The sequence below is a fragment of the Panthera tigris genome, chromosome A3 (assembly GCF_018350195.1).
Source record: "Panthera tigris isolate Pti1 chromosome A3, P.tigris_Pti1_mat1.1, whole genome shotgun sequence".
Lineage (NCBI taxonomy): Eukaryota > Metazoa > Chordata > Mammalia > Carnivora > Felidae > Panthera > Panthera tigris.
Window position 1 is genome coordinate 9628575 of NC_056662.1, and position 21975 is coordinate 9650549.

General features: G+C 44.2%; 1 long non-coding RNA gene across 1 annotated transcript; it reads left to right on the forward strand.

Annotated features, from left to right (window-relative positions):
- The first annotated feature begins 671 nt into the window (after nt 1-671).
- Nucleotides 672-20806, forward strand: LOC122237153. The gene is made up of 3 exons (XR_006215363.1): nt 672-2982; nt 10930-11127; nt 20731-20806. It is a non-coding gene; the product is annotated as an uncharacterized LOC122237153 (long non-coding RNA).
- Nucleotides 20807-21975: the final 1169 nt, after the last annotated feature.

The following is a 21975-nucleotide window of genomic DNA, read 5'->3' on the forward strand; positions in this document are numbered from 1 at the left end:
CCGACTGAGCCACCCAGGTGCCCCTTCTAGAATATTTTCTATCCTTTGAACCCTGATCATGTGCCCCTCTGTCATCTCCCATAATTCTACCGGGAAACAAACCAAAAACTGCAGATGAGATGATTAATACATTTTAAAATAATTAGTTCATGGTTCCTAGGAACTTCACTCCCTTTCTGCATCTCAGCGTCCCCAATAATAGTAAAACATTCATGACATAGTTTACTTGAAATGAGCTGGAACGAGATTATTTTTTCTTGGAAGATAGCACTTGTTCTCAGAGGAAGGCAGTACTACTCAGAAGGTGTGGGTGTGGATTTCTACAGCGCTGATTTGTTGGTAAAAGAACATTAGTTTTTCTTGGAGAACAACCACACCCTGTCTTCTCTCCCTCCTAGCCACAGACTGGGTGCAGCCTTCCTCATGGCGGTGGGGCCCAAGAGTAGCCAGATACAGGGGTCTGGGCACAGCGACTGGTTCAAAGATGGGCACATGACCCAGACAGAGCCAATCATAGCGCACCTTAGGACTGGAGTCCAAGCTGAGCACATGACCCAGCCAGAGCCAATCAGATCGCATCTTAGAATTTGATCTGGAGTCCAAGATGGGCACATGACCCATCCACAGCCAATCAGATCTCGTCTCAGGACTTTGCCGGAGTTCTCCGAAAGGAGTCGCTCCCTTTCCCTCCGGCATTAAACCTGTGGCTACCTCAAAGCTCCCCTTCCGGAGAAAGAAGTCAATGCGGAGGAGAGCAAGGGCAGAGAGAAGGAAAGAGAGAAATCAAGGGCTGGTAACATCGTTTAAAGAAGTGGGTCCAATGGTGCCTGAAGTTGGAGCTATTAGCCTGGACTGTTCAATTACATGAGCCGATAAATTCTTTTTCTGCTTGAGCCAGTTTAAGTTGGGGTTTCTGTCACTTGCAATGGAAATAGACAACCACTCTCTAGTGCGGTGGCTGTCTTGGGTTGGGTTCTCCCAAAACGAAGCCCTAAGACAAAGACAGGAGTGCAGGGACCTCCTTCTGGACCTGCTCCCAGGAAGACCCGGTAGTCGGCGAGGAATGAAGACGGGAGGGAAGGCCGCTGGACTGTGTGCCATCACGCGTGCTGACCCCGAGGGCGACTGGGGCCCAGTCCTGCCGGGGAACTAAGAGACGGGGAGGAAGAAGCAAGGAAGCTGGAGTATTTATCCCCCGACTCACATCCATCGCTGGCTGAGAGGCTGTTTTTAGGGGCATGAATGAAGGCCTCCTCCGTTTCCAGCCGGCCTCTTGCCTGAGAAGGCTCTCCGGAGAGGAGTTGACAGAATTCTGGGGCCCGTACCAGAATGCTGACAGGTGAGGGGAAGTGAGCAAGGCTCTCATCGGCTCCGGCTCCCCGTGTCCCACACCATGCCACAGTAATGACAGAGCTGCTTTGGGGACGATCAGCGATCAGCGCAGAGTAGGAGTTCCGCCCACCTCTGTCATGTTAACTCCGGCTGCAAAAATGCCGCGCAGCCTCAAAGCGCGGAGACTTTGATCAACAAGGAAATATTCTCCCGGGCCTCGGCGGGCTGACGGGGGGTGGCTGCAGTCGTGCGGCGGGTCCTCGGAGCAGCTGGGGGAGGGACCCCCGTGTGAACCCCAGGGTGAAGGGGCAGCAGCCACCCTGAGGAGGCTCTCCGCACAGCCGCGTGACCCCCCTCCGTTTTGGAGTCAGGAACTGCTTGCAACGTGAGGGTGCATGAAATATATCCCCCGGAAAGGTAATGGCACATGTGCTAAACTCTAAATCAGCCATCAACGACTACGATCGTAGTATCGTCTACGGATTATAAAAACGATGGCTTTGAAGAATGCCTTCGCCTTGCCAGAATTATGATTTGTTATTCATCTTGTGGATTTTTAAACAGCACCTTGTACTTAGTATTCAAATTAATGACTCCAATGTATTTGCCTGGATTTAAAAAAAAGGCGGGGGAGTGGGGGGGGGGACCATTTTGCACAATACACATAATAGTTACATTTCTATGATAAACTTACTTGGTAAAAGCTTTCTCCGTTTTATCATGGAGACAAGTAGATATCAGTAAATCAGACTCGAAAGCCAGAATGGTGGAGGGGGAGAGAGGCTTGCACACCAGGGTATGAGGCAAGCCTTCAGTTCACTAAGGACAGTGGCAGGAAACACGAAGGAGGGAAAGACTAAACCAATACGGAGGAACATAAGAATGTCCCCCCCCCCCAAATCACCTCCAGTCAGCAACTCTTGGCAGTCTCCTGCTCTGATTCATTAAGAACGTGGACGGCCAAAAACCATGTGATGAAGTACAGCGTCACTAGTGGAAAGGGCAAAAACTTCTAACCTAGTTTAGGCTTAAATTCTGGCTCTGTCGCTTCTCAGCTGTGCAGCCCGAAAAAAAGACAACTGAAATTTCCTATACCTCAACTGCATCACCAGCAAAATGGGAGAGACCGTCAGCGGGCACAAATAGGGTCCTACCTCATAAAGTTGTGACGTTAGAAAAAAAGATCACACGCGCGTCCTTCATCCCAAATACCAGTGAATAGACCCGTGATGGTGTCTGAAAATGTTTTCATGGGCCCACCATTGAACAAGAAGAATCCTGTTTCATGGGTTGAACTGTGTCCCCCCAGAAGATTACATTGTGGCTGTACTCACAGCTGTCTATGAATGTGACCTTATCCGGAAATGAGGACTTTGCAGATATAATCAAGTTAAGATGAGGTCACTAGGGCGAGCCCTAATCCACTATGATGGCATCACCGGAAGAGGAGAATACTGTGCGAAGACAGAGGCGGAAAGAGAAGGGCCATGTGATGATCTGTATAAAGTCGGAGAAAGAGACTGGAGCCAGGCAGCTGTGAACCAAGGCTCAATGACCACCGCCGGGAAGAGGCAAGGAACGATTCTGTCCAGAGTTTCAGAGGGCCCCCGGCACTGCCCCCTTGATTTCACTCTTCTGGCCTCCAGAACTGTGAGTCAATACAGTTGTGTTGTTTTAAGCCACTCGGTTTGTGTTACCGTGTTATGGCAAACCTAGACAATGAATATATGTGATAACAGTGCATTTTTAGTTAAACAAAATTAAAAGAATGGCCCTTTCTAAATGGTTATTTTATTCCATTATTCTCAGGGGAGCAAAGAGTGTGGAGACAGGCAGCTCCGGGCTGATGTGGCCTCTCCCTCTGTGCCCCGTCTCCCCTCAGTAGCCTGATGTTGGTCCTTGTCTGCTCCTCCTGCAGGCCATGAGTTTGCAAAATAGGCAGGAAAAAAGGAGGGGGGGCAGATTGCGGAGAGGCTCAGATAGCCACCTCTTTCTAAACTTTTAATACCTTAAACTAATGAGGTTTAGAGACAAATTGAAAAGCTATTGCAGAGAATTCCCATATACCTTGCATCCAGTTTTCTCTCTTATTAACATCTCACATTTGTATGTTACATTTGTTATGATTAATAAAGCAATATTGCTGTGTTATTGTAGACTAAAGTCTGTACTTAATTCACATTTTCTTATTTTTTATCTCACGTCCTCTGTGTGTTCCAAGGTCCCGTCTAGGATACCACATTACAGTTAGTTATAATGTCTCCTTCGGAGCTTCCTGGCTGTGACGGTTTCTCAGACTTCCATTGTTTTTGATGACCTTGACAATACTGAGGACTATGGGTCAGCTATTTTGTAGGACGCGTCTCTATTTTTAGTTTTAAGGTAAAATGTACATTACATAAAATGAACCATTGTGAAGTGTTCAGTTTAGGGGCATTTAGCACATTCACAAATTTGTGCAACCATCACATCTGTCTACTCCAAAAATTCTCACCATCCCCAAAGGACACCCATACCCATTAGCAAGTCATTTCCCGGTGCCCCCCGCCCCCAGCCTCTGAAAACCTCTAATCTCCCTTCTGCCTCTATGGATTTGCCTCTTCTGGGTATTTCATATAAATAGAAGCATGCAAAATGTGACCCATCATGTCTGGCTTCTTTCAGTTAGCATAGTATTTTCACGGTTCAACCAGATCATGGCCAGTGTCAGAACTTCATTCTTTTTTATGGTTGCATAATACTCCTTGGTATGGATATGACATATTTTCCTTATTTATTCATCTGTCAATAACCATTTGGGTGTTTTCCACCTTTGGATTATTGTGAATAACGCTGCTATGAATACACAAGTATTTGTTTGAATACCTGTTTCCAATTTTTTATTTATTTATTTGTTTGCATTTATACCTATGGGTGGAATTGCTGGGTCATATGATCCTATCCTCAGCATTCTGGGTACCTGCCAAACTGTTTTTACAAAGCAGCTACACTATCTTACAGCATTGCTTTAAATTAATAGGCTTTATTTTTTCTTAGGCCAGTCCTAGGTTTATAGAAAGATGGAAAAGTACAGAGAATTCTCACATTCTCATCTTTCTGTGCATATAATTTCCCTACTATCTACATCTTGAATTAGGGTGGTACATTTGCAGAATGACTTTTTCCCCTGTACCCTTCTCAGAATTTTGTTTTTTCAGAATGGCTTTTTTCTTAATGTTTTATTTTTGGGGGAGAGAGAGAGAGAGAGAGAGAGAGAGAGAGAGAGAGAAAAGGGCAGGGGCAGAGAGAGAGGGAGACAGAATCTGAAGCAGGGTCCAGGCTGTGGGCTGACAGCAGAGAGCCCGATGCGGGGATGTGGGGCTCGAACTCGTGAACCATGAGATCGTGACCTGAGCCGAAGTCGGTCGCTTAACCGACTGAGCCACCCAGGTGCCCCTGGGAATGGCTCTTTTAAGTGAGGCATTTTTCCTATTTTTAAATGAAATTACCATGATGTTGGATGATAGGTGTGTGTGTGTGTGTGTGTGTGTGTGTGTGTGTGTGTATGCACACGCGATCTTACGTGACAACCCAATTGAGTACACTGTTTTTGTTCTAATAGTATATGGAAAAAATAGTAACTGAGACACCGGGGAACCACTGGCAAAGAGAAAACACGCAAATCCAAGCCTGACACGCAGTACTGTCAATGGTGATGCCGGGTTCCCTGGCGATCCAGGCGTGGTCAGACTCCAGGGGGCCGCGTTTGGTTACTTGCCGCGTTTCTACGAACTTCGGGCCAGACGGGAAACTGTACATCCTCCAGCCGCGGCCCCTCTCTTCTTCTGAGGTCAGCCGCCCACGCTGGTGTTCCTGCTGTATCTCCAGGATCCCTCCTTCCCGTCACTTTCTCTTGCTCGGGGCACGTGTTTGCGTCAAAGGCAACAGGGAGTTTTGAGATTCAGCAGCCCCGAGTCTGGCGCACTTCAGGGAAAGTCAATCAAGGCTTATCTCTCCCGCAGGGAAGGAGAAAGCCCCATATTTTAAAATGTGCTGTCTCCACCTCGCCAGAATGTTCAGAGGACTTAAGAAACGGATGGCTGCAGAGAAGCCGGATGACCTCTTGGAATTTGTTTGCACTTTCTAGAGGGATGAAAGCGCTTAATGCTGGTACAAACGCATTCCCATTTTTCACTGAAACTCTTGGCATGCAACATTTTTGTAACCCGAATCCTTTAGTGCCGGGGGTTCGTTAGATCTTTCCCCTCCTTCTTCAAGTTCAGGGACCAGAATGATGGTCCAACCAATTCTTCACTGAGCTTCGAGAAGCATAAACTTTTGTGTTCCGGTAACCGCTTTTTTACACTATGGCCTTAGTCCTTCCACAAATGAATCCCTGCATATTATTAGACAGTGAAAACAGAAAAGTATATTAGGTGGCACGTGGCTGGATTTATTTTCTCTCAGAAAGACCCTTCATCACAACCTAAGCTGTTTCGTTATTAGTTTTTTAACTTTGCTTATTATGTCTGGTTCAGTGTAATCCCCGTGAAGTCTCAATAGCCGTTTTCATTTTGGAAATATCTTTCAGCCGTTTAGTTCATGCAATCTAAATGTCCAAGCAGGCTGAGCTTCTTGTTCAGATAAAGCCAGTGGAAATGTAAGAGGCTGAAACTACAGAAATAAACTTCCTCCCTTTCACTTTACCTGCCTCTCCTAACGTTTTCCTTCGTGCCCGCCACACAGTGTCATTGTTTGAAAATTTAGACAAGGCTGCAATCAACCAGGACAGGCCATTTCTCCCGTTTTTTTTTTTGTTTGTTTGTTTGTTTTTTTAACATTTATTTATTTTTGAGACAGAGAGAGAGAGCATGAGCAGAGGAGGGGCAGAGAGAGGAGACACAGAATCCCAAGCAGGCTCCAGGCTCCGAGCTGTCAGCACAGGGTCCGACGCAGGGCTCGAACTCACGACCTATGAGATCATGACCTTAACCGACTGAGCCACCCAGGTGCCCCGTTCAAAAGTGTCCTCAGTTTGAGACTGAAGGCCATTTGCAGGTTCTAGAAGGACTGGTTCTGAGGAACAGAAAGTTCAGTTTATTGCCATAGGCACTGGAACTGGTCTCACTGCAGAGGTTTTCGTAATGATTACTGTTAATACCATCACAATTTGCCCAGTGGCACCCGAATAATAGAAAGACGTTTCTATGCATCTTCCTCAATTCCTAAAGTTCAATTAGAAAACACAGGGGTGCCTGGGTGGCTCAGTCGGTTGAGTGTCCGGCTTCGGCTCAGGTCATGATCTTGTGGCTCATGAGTTCAAACCCCACATCGGGCTCTCTGCTGTCAGCCGCTGTCAGTGTGGAGGACCCGCTTCGGACCCTCTGTCCCCATCACCCCCTCTGCCCCTCCTCAACTCACGCTTTCTCTAAAATATATATATATAATTTAAAAACAGAAAATACAATCCCCAGATGAATCAAGCTTAAAATACCTTTGTCCTTCAATGATGTAGAAATCACTTTTAAACCTGATTTCTTTCCAAGTTTGGTTAACAGAACTTTACCAATCATTGACTATAGGCCAGGAACAGCCAGCTCCTGAGAATACCAAGAAGAAATTCTCCTTGCCTGGTGCAACAGAAAGAGTTGTAGTTTTAAATCTAACATGACCATGAAAGACTTTTAAATGGCTTTTGTGTGAGTTGCTAAAAATAACCAAGAGTAGGCACACCCTTTGATCCTTTTATAAGGTACTGAGCCTATAAAGACATTAAACTTATGTTTGATTTTATATTTCAGTTTATTATAAAGAACACCTGATCTTGGATTTTATTTGACTAAAAAGAACATTATTGGGAAGATCTGAGAGAAGTCTGTATGTTAGCAGTAGTAGGTGAATTTTACTTTTCTAATGATGATTATTATAAGAGAATAAGAGAATGTGGCTTTTTGGAAATACACACTGAAGTATTTAGGGATAAAGGGACATCATCTCTGCACCTTACTACTCAATAGTTCTGGAAAAAATATATATATATTTATATTTATATAAATTTATAACATAAATTTATATATATATTTATAATTTTGTATGATATATGTGCATACACACATATCTAGCTATAATTTGTAGACTGATAATATAGATATATACATAGGCTGTATGTCTACAACATATAAATATAGATTTGGATTCAGGCATAGATGCATATAAAGATATATTAGAGCACATGAAAAGAAAGAAGGAAATATAGTAAAATATTAATATTTGGGGAATCTCAGTAACCTATAACTAGGGATACTTTGCACTATTCTTGCTTCATTTCTTTAAGTCAGAAATCACGTCAGAATAAGTTCTTTACAAAGACACTCAGCCTTACCTAATTCCCTTTTAACTAGCAATACCTATATTCACCATGTACGACCGGTCATATATTCTGGGTGATACTTCTTGGGTATAACTCATGACCATTTAAGCTCCTTTGGCTAAACAATGAGATGGCTCACATTTTTGTTGGGCAAAACTTCCTTTATCTTGCATCTCAGAGCCTACCCGACATTTGGATTGTGGAAGTAAGTGTACGATTCCACAACCTTACTAAAAAAAAAAATCAATGAATTGTACATTTAAATGGGTGAATTCTTTGGTAGGTAAATTTCACCTCAATAAAGCTGTGAAAATTCAAAAGAAGTCCCAAATACCAGGTTACCCAAAAAGGATTATGTTTCTCCAAAGAGAAACCTCTCGTATTTAAGCAGGTAGAAACCAGGATAAACAATTAACAATAACCCCTGTTTGGGGCACCCCACAATAGTTACTCCGTATGCTTTGTTCCAGAGAATCCTCATATCTAACCTGCAAAATCTTAGATGCTACTGTCTCTAGAAAATTTACGGGCAAGAAAGCTGAGACTCTGAGAGGCCAAAAGAGATGCCCAAGTTTACCCAGCAAGACAGTGGCAGGGCTAAGATTCCAATCTGGCAAGGGCTGAGCCATCATTTTATTCTCTCCTTTAAAGACACCTCCTGGGTATGTGCTCTGGACATATTTGTAGCCTCCTCTGATCTACAACGAGGACTTGTACATCACCTCACAACACATCGGTAAATGGGAAAGACATACAAGCACACTCGTTTAATTGACAGAATTTAATCCATCTTATAAAAGGGAACGTATATAATAGCTCTTTCTGATTTAAGAGACAACCAAAAAGCCGCCTGTAGGTTGCGTCTTTGTGAGTTATAAAAACAAAATCCATTTACCTATCTTTGACATTCTAATAAAAAGATAAGATTATGATCCTTGAGAATTATGTAGATGACAAACACACAAAAAAGCTGAAAGACAGGGAAAACGCAATAAATAAAATACCACATTGCCAAAAGCCAGGACGATCAGCATGGCTAACAAGAGGTAAATAAATTATGGTATATCCATAAAATCAAATAGACTGTAGCCTTGAAAAATCATGTTTTCAAAGAATATTTAATGACATAGGAAAATGTTTAGGATATAATTTAGTGAGACAGTCCGGAGAGAAAACTCCACAAAAAAATATAACACCAAATTTGTCAAAAATAATTTCAGTATACACACACACACACACACACACACACACACACACACACATATATACACAAATAAATATGCATATTTATTTGCACTATTTGCATATACGCATGTTATTTGCAAATATGCATATTTATTTCCACAAAAAAATATAACACCAAATTTGTCAAAAATAATTTCGGTATACACACACACACACACACATATATATATACACACAAATATGCATATATGTGTGTGTATATATATATATGTATATATATGTGTATATATGTGTGTATATATATATATATATATATATATATATATATACACACACACACACACACACACACACACACACACACACAAATGACACGTATACAATGTGTCTGTGTGTCCGGAAGAAAAATGTACCAAAAATAATATTCACATTGGCTATCTCTGCATGGTGGGATAATTCATAAATTTTATTTTCTTGCTTACCTTTCTCTATATTTTGCAAGTAAACATGATTTCCTTTTCTAAAAAAATGTTTATTTATTTTTGACAGAGAGAGAGAGAGAGAGAGAGAGAGAGAGAGAGAGAGAGAGAGTAAGTGGAGGAGGGGCAGAGAGAGAGGGAGACCCAGAATCCAAAGCAGGCTCCAGGCTCTGAGCTGTCAGCACAGAGCCCGACGCGGGGCTCGAACCCACAAACCGTGAGATCATGACCTGAGCCGAAGTCAGACACTTAACCGACTGAGCCACCCCAGTGCCCCTGATTTCCTTCAAAAATGAGATAAAACTACATCGAGAGATATTTTTAAGGAAACCATATTCATTAGAAACACAAACTTTTACCTAAAACCTTGCTCTGTAAAGAAGCTATTGCCTAACTGTGATACTGATGGGTGTTATGTGTGACATTTTACGTGGAGAATTGATATCTACCTTCTAGAATGAATTTTTTTCCTCTGTTCCATTTGAAACCAATTTGAGAGGCGCTCCCAGGATGCCACCTCTCCTATCCCAGCAGGATCCTCACTGCCAGCCCCAGATAACTCTGTTCAGATGAAACGGGGACCTTTTTGGTGTCCACTCCCTGACAGCTTTGAAAATCATTTAGCTTCTATCATGATGGATACTCCCTGCCTAAAATGATGGATGGGCAGCATCTGAAAAAGGATGACATAAAATTTGAAAAATGATATGAGTGCTGGTGGACGGACATTTTTTTTTTTTAAAGAAAAGTTGACATAAGTTTGAAATATAGCATGGAGGACCGTTCTCTCATTTTTCTCTCTCGGAAGAAATCAGTAGCTCTTCTTTATCAATACGCTCTTTGGGGAAGAAAACCTATATTCAAGTTAAAATGAATTCTTTTCCCCTCCTTAAAAAGTAAGTGGGTAAGTCTTAGGAGTGAATTCCTTCATTCACTCCCTCAACAATTTATTGAGCGCCTATTGTATGGAGGTTATTGGTTAGAGGCTGGGGATATAAAGATGAATTAGACAGGGGCGCCTGGGTGGCTCAGTCGGTTGAGCGTCCGACTTCAGCTCAGGTCATGATCTCACAGTTTGTGGGTTTAAGCCCTGCATCGGGCTCTGTGCTGACAGCTCAGAGCCTGGAGCCTGCTTTGGATTCTGTGTCTCCCTCTCTCTCTGCCCCTCCTCCACTTACGCTCGAACGGACCGTGAGTTCGAGCCCCGCGTCGGGCTCTGGGCTGATGGCTCAGAGCCTGGAGCCTGCTTCCAGTTCTGTGTCTCCCTCTCTCTCTGACCCTCCCCCGTTCATGCTCTGTCTCTCTCTGTCTCAAAAATAAATAAACGTTAAAAAAAAATTTAAAGATGAATTAGACACAGGCCCTGCCTCCCAGGATCCCAGAGCCCAGCAAAGTGACAGATGGGTAAACAGATCATTATAATCCAAAGTAGTGTGAAGGAGGGTAGAAGATGGCAGAGGCTGGTAGGGGTGGAAGTCGGTCCTGAAGGGCAAAGAAGGGTATCCAAGCAGCCTTCCTTGAGAAGATGACGTATAAAATGAGCCCCTTCCGATGCTTGAATATTTCTAATATTGTCTTGGCTAGATCTTGATCATCTGCTCATGAATCATCGACCTACTGACTCAGAGGCACACTTCTTCTCACGAGCCATTGTACTTCTTCAACAATTCAAGCCCACCTCCCGATGGCGGGTTGGCCTGCGCCCAGAGAATTCCAGTTCCTTCAACAGATTAACTTTCAAATGTTTCATCAACTTCAACAAAGCAAGGATTTGCCCCAAAGGTGAGATAATGTCTCCCCTCTTTCCTCTCTGCCCTCCCCACAATTATATAATGCGCATGGATGTTATCAAGGTATCTATTTTCCCAGTTGGGAGGGACGGGCTCATGCTCATGTTACCTCAGGTGTTAGGGTTTATCGTAAGACTACAAAGGGAATTAAGGAAAACAGGACTCGCCTCACACCCAGGCCCCAAGGACATACAGTGCATCCAACAGGAGCCATGCAGAAGCCATCATGGCCTCTGGGAGCTGGGCCCTCTGAAGCTGGCATTCTCCTGGCTCTACCCTGTGGTCTGACATCGTAATGCCTCGGCTACTGTCACCCTCTACAGACGACTCTGCGCTTTGTACCCTTTGAGTCGCCAACTCCAGGCCCCCAAGCACCATAGTACCCGCCGGCCAGCTCCCTTATCTCTGTGCCCATTTGCTGGCCTAATTCAAGTTCAGAGTACCCCTAGTCTTGCAGCTGGAAGAGCTTAACTAGAAGAACATGCGAACACAATACAACCTATCTTTCTATATTGACGTTTAAAGTATTTTTATTTTATAAAGAATGCGTTTATACACAAAAGACAAAGGTTTTGAAACTCTAACATGCCTATATAGCATGGAGGAAATGTTCTTAGGGAGGTAGCTAACTTTGTTTAAGGAAATGCTCTGATTCAAGGGTGTGAGTGGCCATAGTAGGTCAAACAAAAGACAGAGCTAAAATTTCACGTCTTAGAAAGAAACAGGATGTCCTGGGGCACCTGGGTGTTGAGTGTCCGACTTCAGCTCAGGTCATGATCTCACAGTTGGTGAGTTCGAGCCCCGTGTCGGGCTCTGTGCTGACGGCTCAGAGCCTGGAGCCTGCTTCAGATTCTGTCTCCTTCTCTCTCTGCCCCTCCCCACTTGTGCTCTGTCTCTCCATCTCCCAAATGTAAAAAAATTTTAAAAAGAAAGAAAGAAAGAAACAGGATGTCCTGTAATGAGCAAGACGGCTCCCACTGAACCAAAAATGATCTGACCCCCAGCGTTAGTGCTGCGGTTGAGAAATCATCCTCTGTTATAATGGGCATGACACGATTCATGTTTCGATTTGCCCTACCAGGCTGTGAACTCCCGGAGAGCTGGGGTCATATCTTACGCACCCTTGCACCCCCATTCCTCGGCACAGAGCAGGTCTCAATACACATTTGCACAGAAGAATCACGACACATTAGTGAACAAAGAAGCTCCTGCTGGCTTTCCCCCCGAGGACGCCGCATGGAGTTGCCCAGGGTGCAGCAACTCAACTGAAGGTCAATCCCTGGATTCCAAACATCTGTCCTTGTGACCTCTCGTTGGGGCTCACCCTGAAAGCATCATTGGTTACTCTGACCGTGTTATCCTGATACGCTCCATCCCTCCTAGTTGATGGTCACATGAGCCCCCTGTTGGACCTGTCGTGGCCACCCTGCAACATCACCAGGTTTCTTCCTGAAGTCCCCCACCCAGCCACCACCACAAAGTGAATTTTACCGACTCTACAGAAACCCCAATATCCCAAACTGCCCTCTAAATTTAGTGATGATCTATTATTATTTGATGTCATAAGCAGCAGATAGAAAACCCAGTTGCTTGCCAGATTAAACGATTTGGGATGCCAAGCAAGAAGCCATTGAGAAAGAACAATTTTTTGTTTAATTATACAGGGGAAGAAAGTGAAAGAGAAAAGAAAAAAGGAAAAGAAGTGGAAAGAGGAGGCACAGGGGAGACAACACAGAATCGATCCTTCCAGCTACGATCTCAGCCATGTCCAGTCTTTGGGGTTCCGGGAACAATCCTGGATGGGTCTTTGGACATGTTTGGGTCTCACGATTAAATAGATCTCACTACAACACAGGCACTTACTTCATGGAGGACCAAATGGAGAAACGCGTACAAAATGCTTTGAGGGCACCTAGCACATAATAAATGCCCCAGAGATATTAATCACTGCTGTCCTTCTTACTACCACTTAAGAACAGCCAAGGATTTGTTACTGACATTTTTTTTCCTGACCACAAGATGGAATCTCCATCTTGAGACGATTGAGGAAAATTTTAAAACCCTCCTGGTGCTTCTCTCCCAAAGCAGAAGTGTCCCCCAAGGGTAACGTTTAGAACTGGGGATGGGGTACTCTGATTTGTCACTGTGACGAGGCATCACTTAGCATGAAATACTGGGGGCCTGGGGATGCTAACCATCGTGCCGCGCACAGGACAGTCCCACAGAGAGGAGAACTGGCCTTCTCCACGTGCCAGTCGCGCTCCCACCATGAGAAACCCTGAGCCAAATGTCCCTCAAAACCATCTGAAGTCCGCCATATGCTCTGTGAGCTGCCAGCTTTCCAAACGGTGTCACGTCAAATGTTAGCTGTTGGATGCAGCAGGCTCTCCTGTGGGTGGCAATCCACTTAGCTAGGAATGCCAGGGTGAAAAGAAATTCGCAAGGAGAGGAAGGGGATTGAAAGTGAGTGCAATTAAAAATAGCCTCCCGTTTTTATAGGACCCTGATTGGATTTCTCCCTCGTAGTACAACAGGCACTATAAATGAGGATTGCCAAGGCTGGCCCAAGCTTGGAGACACTCCTGTCTCCCAGTCCATTTTCGGCTTGGTGTAGCACCATTTAGAAATGAAAGCAACAGGATTTATGTCTCATTGCATTCTGTAAAGACAAAAAATAGTTCCCAGCATGAAGAGGCAGAGGGATGCCAAATTTCAGTCTCAAATAAAATTTCGTTCCTTGCTAAAATTCACTGCAAATGGCCATCTATCTTGGAAACTGTAATTTACACTTCACTATGGATGTGACAGAAGAAACCTAAAATGATTTTTGGAAAAGACAGCAGATGAGGGGGCAAAAAAAAAAAAAAAAGAGAGAGAGAGAGAGAGAAACCACACTGATTCTATTTTTCCTCCTGCTTCTTATTTGTCTTCTCTTTTCCTATTTTTTTCTGTAGCCAAAACGCTCAAATATTTCTTTTAAAAAATTGAATGGATCAGAGAAACCATCATCCTAATTTGTCTTATGATCCATTCCTGCCTTTTATTCTCTCTCCATCTGCCTCTCAGTGAAGGGCACTTTTTTTTTTTAATTCCTTTTTTTTTTTTTAAGTTTATTTATTTTGAGAGGGAGAGAGAGAGAGAGAGGACACATGCAGGAGGGAGAGAGAGAGGGAGAGAGAGAATCCCAAGCAGGCTCCACACTGTCAGTGCCGAGCCCGACATGGGGATCAGACTCACGGAACTGTGAGATCATGGCCTGAGCCAAAACCAGGAGCCAGACGCTTCACCGACTGAGCCATCCAGGCGCCCCCAAGGGCAGCATCTTAATCCTACGTGCCAAGGTTTGTGAGAGTTGCTATACTTCAGTCAACTGCTACGTATTAAATTAACATCCATGTTATGCCAACAAGGCGAACGTTCCCGCTAGAACATATTTAACCAGAAACAGAGGATACACAACCATCCTTCCAGGCTTCGCGATCCAGTATAAAGCATGAAGATATACCTACAAGGCCACACATGCCCACTCAACAAAGATCCAGCGTGCTGCTGTGCTGGACCCTAGGCCTATGGAGTCCAAGAGGCATTTTGTCTTGTCTTCATGGAGCCTACAATCTCGATGGCGAAACAGATCGGCACAAAGTGGACAAACCACTGAACAATGTGAGCAGAGAGATGAAGGAGACAGTTGTCGTAACAGAGAATTAAAGAACGACGGGGGATGAATTTATCTGAGGTGCTAACACTGAAGAGCGGATTTGCTACATAAAGAACAAAGGCAGGGGCGCCTGGGTGGCTCAGTCAGTTAGGCGTCCGACTTCAGCTCAGGTCATGATCTCGCGGTTCGCGAGTTCGAGCCCCGCGTCGGGCTCTGTGCTGACAGCTCAGAGCCTGGAGCCTGCTTCGGATCCTGTGTCTCCCTCTCTCTCTGCCCCTCCCCTGCTCGTGCTCTCTCTCTCAAAAATAAACATTAAAAATTAAAAATAAAAAAAAGGAAAGAATAAAAGCAGGTAAGAGTCAGGGCCTGGGAGTTCTAGGCGGACAGGAATGCTGGTCTGAAGGTTCTAAATGAGAAGAGAATTCTCCTGGTTCAGAGGGAGGCCCGTGAGGCAGAGACAAGGGCCTGAGACAAGGTCACGGAGGAGGCAGGAGGCAGACAGAGTGCAATAGGAAGCCAGTGACAGTGACAAGGGGGGCTAAGAGCCCCACAGGGGCGGCGTGTGTTTTATGAAGGCGTCTGCTCCCACGCAGAACGCAGAAGAGAGGGTGTTGGGAGTGTTGGCAGGAACGGGCTCTCCAGCAATCCGGGACAGAGATAACAGCAGCGTGCACTCCCCAGCTCCTAGAAGGTAAAGCGAAGAAGTGTGGGCCCGCAGGAGATGCATTTGCTCCCAGGGAGCAAAGACAGGAGTCGTGTGGCAAGAGGAGCAGTCCAAAGCGGCTCTGGGGTTTCTGGCTCCAGGAAGCACTGGCAAAGCTGAGATCCTGAGGCACAAGTTGGGGAGTTCACACCGGGAAGAGGACAGTGTCGCCAATACTTGGGGGCTGCAGCGGTCAGGCAAGGTCAGGAGATGCATGCGGTGTGGGGAACCCCGTCACGGCGCGTCGGGGGGGCTTCTGAGGTGGGCAGGCAGGACCGGAGGCCGGGACGAGCGCTCACAGGGCACGGAACCGGTCTCCCAAAGGCCGGCCGCCACATTTCAGTCAACGCCACACCTGACAGTTAAGAGCACGGGCCCTGGAGTGAAGTGTGAACTCTGTCGAAGTTCTATCACCTACTGGCTGTGCTGAACCTCTCCGTGCCTCGGTTTCTTTGTCCGCACGATACAGGCGATGACAAACTTGTTATCTGCCACACAGAAAAGCACGGAGGATCATACGTGTGACATGGGCTTAACCTGGTGATTAGCACACAGAAAGAATTCAGTAAACCTCAGTGGCCATTACCAGGCTTTTATTATTTTTACAAATGCCGCCCCTTTCGAAGGGCCAAATCTGGTTTTTCACGGTTGGAATCTGTCAGGGCTTATTCCGAAGAACCTTGAGTATCAGGGACTCACTAATGTTTTACGATATTTTACCTCACTTTATGGTAGTCATTTATGACAAGACCAGTATGACATAAACTGCCATAAAGCAAAGGAGAGCAATCCCACAAATGACTATAAATCAAGGGACGCAACCGAAAGGGGTCATAAAGGAAAGGAAATTGAGGGAAACGGGAGCAAGGAAGAGTGTGAAATTGGGAGCCGGCCGCACAAACTTTGAGAGAGTAGAATTTCAATTGAGAACTAAAAAAAAAAAAAAAAAAAAAAAAAAAAAAAAAAATCGATGGATGTCTTCCGGGGTTGTTTAAATTTCACACACACGTTTCTAGACAAATACGGTGTACTTTCATGGTTTCAAAGAGAAATACATTATTTCGTGTCCTACTCTTACGCATTCTTTATCGAGAATGCTATTTCTAACCCTATCGGTGTGTTTGGGATCCATATTGGACTTCAGAGATTTTTAGAATTCAGAAGGCTAGGAAGTAGTTTTGTAGTTAAGGAACTGTTGATGTCCCCAGATTCTGCGGGAGCCCCACTGGCTAAGAGGGATTTCTTAATAAGTACAACTTTTGCTTTTCCAGGCATGTGTGTGTGTGTGTGTGTGTGTATAGGTTTTTTTTTTTTTTTTTTTTTGGTGGAGCTTACCATAATGAGTGGAGACTCAGAGACAGTATATAGATGCAGCACGCTTAGAATAATTCCACTCCGTGGTGTGCGGATAAACAGGAGGGATGGAAAGATCAGGTAACGCCGTTTTCAACCCTTGTTGAGTAGACTTTGCTCAACTTTTTAAAAAAAATGTTCGATTTATTTTTGAGAGAGCACAAGTGGGGGCAGGGCAGAGGGAGGGGGACAGAGGATCCGAGGCGGGCTCTATGCTGACAGCAGGGAGCCTCATACGGGGCTTGAACGCACAAACCAAGAGATCACGACTTGAGCCGAAGCCGAACACTCAACCTACTGAGCCACCCAGGAGCCCCTGCTTTGTTCAACCTTTAAACAGAATCACAAGACCAAACCAGGGCAACAGGTTTGGACCAACTTCTGATTATATCTTTCCTCACTGTGTGAAGAAAAGTCAAGCAATAAATGGAAACTGGATGGAAAAGCAACATAAACATACAAAATATTACCTCCCATTTTTGTGACAGAAAATACATGTGACCAAGAGCCACCGCCACCCCAAGTAGTGTTTTTGAAAGTACCTGCAGTAAATGATTCAAGTGATCTTGAAATCAAATCTTCTTTCCGATGTGTTGAAGTTTTGCCTCAGTACAAGAATGCCCCACTTTATTTTTGTTATATTAAATATAATTTATTGTCAAATTGGTTTCCATACAACACCCGGTGCTCGTCCCAACTTTAAGTGCCCTCACTTTAAACGTCCTAAAATTGAAGGATCCCTTTGTAACGTAATCACTCCCCTTCCCATCACAGCCCCTCCGCTTTTCAAGGTGCGCTGACCTTCTGGAGCGGGGTCTGTCCTGTGTTCCAGTGTAGACTTAACACACAAATGCCAGGTTCCTCCCAAGAACTACCCCCCTGCCAGTGCGTGGGCTGGCGCACAAGACGAGTTTGTATCAGGAAGTCTAGACGATGCAGCGAATACACAGGGAATTCTGTGCCTGCCTCACAGACGTCAGAAATCCGGAGCAAAGAGGCAATTCTGCCATCAGCTTCCAGCTCTGCATTTGTAGATGCCTCTTTTAAAAGAAGTGGTGGGTTTTTTTTTTTTCCTTTGCTTTTGCCGTCTTTAGGTACTGCCTCTTATATTTTTTATTCTCGTTCTCACATAAGAACTTTCCCATACTGCAGGTCTTGGGGTTTTTTTGTTTGCTCGCTTACTTTATTTGGTTTATTTCTTTGATACCTATTTAGCCACGATAGTCTCCCTTCTCTTTGGTTAAAAAATGGCATCTCTTGGCTCCGATGTGGCCGTCTATCTTAGGGAAATATTTGGACAACTAGGCAAAATTGACTAATAATTACCAAAAAAAAAAAAAAAAAGTGGACATGTACCAAATGTCCACTGAAAGGGAATCTTAATTTAACCATGGTATATCCATTCAGTAGAATATTATGCTAAAGTTTAGAGGATATAAAAGAATGGGGGACTGGATGGCTCAGTTGGTTAAGTGGCCAGCTCTTGATTTCGGCTCAGGTCATGATCTCACAGTGCATGAGTTCAAGCCCTGAATTGGGTTCTGTGCTCACAGCTTGGAGCCAGCTTCAGATCCTCTGTCTCCCTCTCTTTGCCCCTCCCCCACTTGCTTGCTTGCTCTCTCTCTCTGTCTCTCTCTCTCTCAAAAATAAATGTTAAAAAAATGGAAGGCTATAAAAGAATGGCATGCATTGATATTTACATAGAAAGATACATAACCACACATCCATAGCTTGAAAATCTGGTAGTATATATATCAATCTGGGATCAATGGTTATCTCTGAAGGGTAGGCATTTCTTTTTTTTTTTTTAACATTTATTTTTAAGAGAGGGAGAGATAGAGCATGAGCAGGGGAGGGGCAGAGAGAGAGAGAGGGAGACACAGAATGCAAAGCAGGCTCCAGGCTCCGAGCTGTCAGCACAGAGCCTGACGCGGGGCTCGAACACACGAACTGTGAGATCATAACCTGACCCGAGGTCGGATGCTCAACCGACCGAGCCACCCAGGTGCCCCAGAAGGGTGGGCATTTCTGAGAAAAGCTTCATTTTCCATTCTTTATACTCCTTCACACAATGGATATGTATCACGGTTTTTAAAAAATACTGTTATTTTGGAAAATGTGTTGAATAACATCTCAGTTTTATTTGCACACACAAACATGAGCATAGAAAATATTAATGGCAGTTGTCTCTAAGAGGTGACAATATGTGGGATTTTCTTTTCCTGATTTTTTTTTCTATTTTCAAGTTTCCTCCACTGAACATATTATTAATTTGATCATAAGAGGAATTTAAAGTGTTTTAGAAATGCCCTCAACATAAGGCATAAAATAAGTCATGAGAGGTGTGCCCCTGTCCTCCCAGCCCCAGCACATGACCCGGGAAGGGGCCTCTCGCACACTGGAGCAGACATGCGGAACAAAGAGAGCCTAGACGCAATGTGGCCCCAGAAGGAATAAAACAGTGGCTTTATATGTAACAGAATAGCAGTTTCTGGCTCCAGATCCCATGAGGGATTGCCATTTCCAATTACGGGCTCCTTTAGGCTTTCAGGGAAATACCCTCACTGGCATAGGCTTTGGAGAGCTTCTGTTCTAGAAACTGCCTCTAAAAACGCAAGCCGCACAGCCATCTTGTCCATCGCCGGGTCCCCAGTTTCTAGAGCAGTGCCTAATACTTGCTACGCATTTGTCAGATGAGCTAATGAGCTCAAGGGCTAATGCAAATAAAGTGGGGCGGGGCCTTGGGCAGAGAGAGAGAGAGAGAGAGAGAGAGATGGCAGTTTTGAAAAGAAAATCCACCAGATGACAGCATACGAACGGCGGACACGTCTCTCCAATTCGGGTATGTGTGATTGCAGCGCAAAACATTCCCGAAAAGCTGAAATCAATTTTCCAACCTTCGTGACTGACATCACCTAGCCCTACGTGACAGCCTCCCACATGCACGTGGGGGGAGCCGGCGAGGGGACACCTGAAGGAGCTTGCGCTGGCCAACGCCGGGAGGCGGAGAGAGGCCTCGAACCGGGCGTGTGATATCCAAACACACGAGCGCTCCGCGAGCCCATGTATATGCAACGAGGCTGAGAGCCACTTTTTTCAATGAAGTAGGTTGCATTACCCAAGCAGCAGAGCCTCAAATGATTTCTTGAAGGGGCAAGAAAATAGGATGTGCTCCAAGAGTACGGCAGTTGAACCCACTCCAACAGATAAAACCTCCAAAAAAAAAAAAAAAATCTGACTTATCTTTCCTTCTATAGCCTGGTAGGTATGTTAGAGATGATCCAATTTTATGGGGAACAGCCATAATCGAGAGGAAACATAAAGGTAGGAGTCCAGGGCGGAATTCTATCAGTTGCCTTGACAGGCAAGAAAGAAAGAATAGCGGCATGCAACATTATAGAGACTGTTTTACATCTGTTTTGCATAATGCTCTTCCGTCCTTTTGTCCCTGGCCACGAGGATTTTTTTTTTTTTCTCGATCTTTCCAAATAAATTCGAGGGAAGAAAGGCCAGGTGTGGAGAATAAGGAAAACACAACCCCATTCTCTACCTTGTTACTGGGCTCAACCAGTAAGAATCATTTTCTGAGACAGAAGGAGCCTTGATAACCATGATGCGTTCGTGGCTACACTGCCTAAGAAAGTAAATTAACAGAAGGACAGCGGAGGGGAGGAGAAGCTGATATCGGGGTGTTCGAGGCAGCCACCGCGTTCGCATTATTACGCTGTCTTTCTGTATCACTTTTGATTTATCACGTAATTGAAGAACTACAGAAATGTTCGTGGCGGCGGCACAGCTCTAAAGATGACAAAATTGTTTGCTAATTATTGTCTTTAAATTCGGTTAATGATTGAAGTGCTCATTCTCTGGGTTCCTTTCAGGTGGGACCACCGTCGGAGGAGGGCCCCGGGCGAAATGTATTGTCGAGTCAGAAAGGCAAGTTTCATAATTTGGTTGTATTTCCCCCCTTGGTTGACCTTTTAAAGGAAGAGAGAGACGGTAAATTAAAATTCTGTGCACTAGGGCTGGATCGCAAACCTTAAGGTGAGTCACTGCATTTTGTTTTGTATTTAGATGAGAAATGGTTGCTTGTGTTTACACTTTTTTTTCTTTCCAGCGTGCGCTGCTCATTATCTTAAGGGAAAGAATATTGCCATGATTATTAGTAAGGCTGGTGATGAGGTTACTGAACCATTTGGAGTTGACTTTCCTTTTGTAATGCATAATTACAGGGGTTTATTTACAGTCTTTGTGGGGTTTTTTTCCCCTGCTTTTTAATGATTCACATTTTTATTCTTTGTTCTCTCCCCTGTGAAGGGGAGGATTTCTCCTTTTTTAGGATAAATTATTATTTGGAGTGCTACATTATTCCCTGGAATGCTAGAATTAAAGAAAAATTTTCAAAACTAAATAAATAAAGAGCTAACCTCACTACAGTAATGTTCTCAAGATCTGGAAAAAGCAGACCCCAAAAAAAAAAAAAAAACCAAAAACCAAAAACCAAAAAATGCAGGCACAGAGCCATTATTCAACTAACACGTTTCCCACTTGTATGGCAGTCCTGGGGCATATTATGTTGTAAAACATCTTATTCCCCTTCTAATTCCTTAGATTGTTCCAGATGCTCTTTAACCATAAAGAAATGTGATGATAATTTTTTTTAAAGCTGCATCATCTGTTTCTATATCTGACTTCCCTGAGATGTGCCCGTTAGTTTGGGAAGTTCAAATCAGAAGCCAGTTCATGTATATGGTTCATTTGCACATAAATGGGGATGAAAGGGCACAAAGTAAGTGCTTAATGAATTTAACTACTATTTCCTAAAGTTTGCGAATCATGCCTTTGGTGGACAGAAGGTGGGTTGGCATGATTCATACCGAAATTTTTATTTTAATATTTAATGTGTATCAATAAGGATGCCCTTGGCTATGAAAAGTAGAGATTATTTGTGAATAATCATTTTCAGCCAATACAAACTTCAAAATAAAAATCGCCTTAAAACAAGGGTTGGCCAAACTATAGCCCACAAGTCAAATGTGAACCATCGTCTGTTTTTTGTATGGTCTGCAAACCAAGAACAGTTCTGAATATTTGCAAACAATTTGGTGGTGATGCACACTAAAAAA